This window comes from Schistocerca piceifrons, chromosome 3, assembly GCF_021461385.2.
Source record: "Schistocerca piceifrons isolate TAMUIC-IGC-003096 chromosome 3, iqSchPice1.1, whole genome shotgun sequence".
Lineage (NCBI taxonomy): Eukaryota > Metazoa > Arthropoda > Insecta > Orthoptera > Acrididae > Schistocerca > Schistocerca piceifrons.
In genome coordinates, this window is record NC_060140.1 from 382,892,227 (window position 1) to 382,895,234 (window position 3,008).

Below are 3,008 nucleotides of genomic sequence, written 5' to 3' on the forward strand. Positions count from 1 at the left end.
CAATACTCCACGATATTTTCTGTAGGATTAAGGTGGGTGATTTTGAGAATCAGCCATGGTGCGATAGGGTGCCTGAGTGGTCGTCAATCAAGGAAAGGAACGTATGCGTGGAAATGTGCACAGCATATTCACCAAGAAAATGTACACTAAATTGCGACTCCTGGTCATCTAGAATGCAGAAAGAAAAATCTTGGTTCGTCGTGTTGACGGCAAGCCGAAAGAGTGGGCTCAACTCATTATAAGAAAAATACCCCCAAAACTTCACACTACCCCTGGTCTGGGGCAACGGCCCTGCCGCAGTGGATACACCGGTTCCCGTGAGATCACCGAAGTTAAGCGCTGTCGGGCGTGGTCGGCGCTTGGATGGGTGACCATCCAGGCCGCCATGTACTGTTGCCGTTTTTCGGGGTGTACTCAGCCTCGTGCTGCCAATCGAGGAGCTACTCGACCGAATAGTAGCAGCTTCGGTCAAGAATACCATCGTAACGACCGGGAGAGTGGTGTGCTGACCCCACGCCCCTCCTATCCACATCCTCTCCTGAGGATGACACGGCGGTCGGATGGTCCCGATAGGCCACTCGTGGCCTGAAGAAGGAGTGCTTTTTTACCCTGATCTGAACTACTCCCTCCAAATACTGTGGATTAAATATCTCACTGGGTGGCCGGGGCGCTCGAGGTCCTGCACCTTTTTTCAAAAAAATGGCTCTGAGCACTATGGGACTCGACTGCTGAGGTCATTAGTCCCCTAGAACTTAGAACTAGTTAAACCTAACTAACCTAAGGACATCACAAACATCCATGCCCGAGGCAGGATTCGAACCTGCGACCGTAGCGGTCTTGCGGTTCCAGACTGCAGCGCCTTTAACCGCACGGCCACTTCGACCGGCTCACCTTTTTTCGAAAAGATGCAAAATCACGACTCTTCGGATCACTGTCCAGTTCCTGTGCTGTTTGACTCAATGAAGACATGTAGTTTTTTTTGCCCCTGTGACCAATAGCTTTCCGCGAGGTACCCAACTCCAAATGTTCAGTGTTCTTTCGGAAACTGGTTGAGATGGTCCTGCGTCCGCTGACAGCAGTGATTCCTGTCGGATTTGAAACTGATTGTCATTGATCAAGCTTAACACTCGTCTCCGATCGCTGAAGGTTAGGATCATTTTACGGAGCCTTTTCTGACGGCGTGTTACATCGCTACGATTGGTAGATCATTCTATGAAGATGCACTGGACAGTCTGCGTCGATATACCACAAACCGGGCATCATCATTCACGGTCTGATCATGAGCACGCCTAAACACATCGGCTCTCCCCTGTCATTCTGTTACGTCACCATACCGACCCATATTATTGCGCTGATTCCATACAGCCGACTGGTACATACGCACTCTTAGAGGGTTATACCAGCTCTACAGCGCTTCAAAGCGGCCAGCGTGCTCTTTTAAACGTGTGGGTGATACACTGATGAGCCAAACCATTATGACCACCTGCTTTATAGCTTGTGTGTCCGTTTTTGGGAAGAAATACATCAGTGATTCACCGTATAAGGGGTCCAACAGTTTGTTGATAAATTTGTGGAGGTAAGTGGCGTTAAATGTCGACGCACAGTAGCAAATTTAGAAAACAAGTATCCTGTACATTAAAAGGTGAACTACTACGTATCACTACAGAGAAAGGCACTGTAAAACGATAATAAAAACTTAGAAAGCGGTAAGTTCAGTCGAAATGGCAGTGTTGTTACACGAATAAATCTTCAGCGTTCTTTCATATTGTGACACCCACGCTGTGGTAGATATGAGGATTTTAGTGTACTCACTGACGACAAAGCTGTTGGAAATGAGGTCGGGTCTTGACAGTGTTTTTTTTTTTTTTTTTTGGCAATTTTAGAGTAGCAACAGTGGGTTGGCAGAGGAACGTTAGGCCCCATGTAAAGATCGACTCTATTCTTGCTTACTTGCTTATGCAAGGCATGCTGCCACCTGTTCAGTACTGAGGAAATTAGATTTTTTTTTTTTTAATTTCATCCTACTCAGATAATCAGATCCATTGATATAAAATTCTGCTTCAGTGGTTAACAGTTTCTGGCTGACACCTCCATGCTCAAACTACAGACCTTGTTATTAACCGTATTATACAGGGTGTTTCCGCAAGAGCATGCAAAAATTTAACAGGACGTAGCGAATGCTCCACTGAACAATTTGAGATAGGGAACCTGGAGTCGGAGAAGCCAGCTTAAGGAGATATGGAAGTAAACTTGTCTAGCGCTTTGTCTTGCATTACTGTTTTGCAGCTTATTTACAACTAACGTGCGTACAAGTTTACACGTACTATGGCTCTGAGCACTATGGGACTTAACTTCTAAGGTCATCAGTCCCCTAGAACTTAGAACTACTTAAACCTAACTAACCTAAGGACATCACACATATCCATGCCAGAGGCAGAATTCGAACCTGCGACCGTAGCGGTCGCGCGATTCCAGACTGCAGCGCCTAGAACTGCTTGGCCACTCCGGCCGGCTTACACGTACTGTACTGTCTATTTATATGTACACTGTTTATTTCCTGCAAGGAAACAAGGAGGCCGAGCCTGATTACCGGGAAATCATGATGCAGGTTTTGTTTACTTTACTTGTCCATAAGGTGGCTCTGTTGTGTCGTATTTACGTTGACCCATGACAGAACGTGCTACGAGTCAATGACACCCATTCACTACTCGGTGCTATTCAGAGACTTACAGTACAGTACGATGGAGTAGTACATGTACAGTATTTACTGGTCGCTGGACTGGAAGGGGAGGTTCTATTATTTGGCCTGCGAAGTCACGTGACCTGAATCCCCTTCATTATTTCCTACAGGGATATCTCAAGTCACTTGTGTAAGCGTCTCCAGCGGATACGGAGATGGAAGTAGTTGCCAGAATTGTAGCTGCCTGTGATGTGATTCGAAACACAGCAGGGATATTGGTCAGGGTGCGTCCGAGTCTTGTTCGCTGATGTCATGCTTGCATTGAGGT

At 46.6% G+C, this 3,008-nt stretch overlaps 1 pseudogene; it reads left to right on the top strand.

The window, feature by feature from the left end:
• Positions 1-281: 281 nt before the first annotated feature.
• On the top strand, positions 282-399 carry LOC124790296 (annotated as a pseudogene).
• Positions 400-3,008: the final 2,609 nt, after the last annotated feature.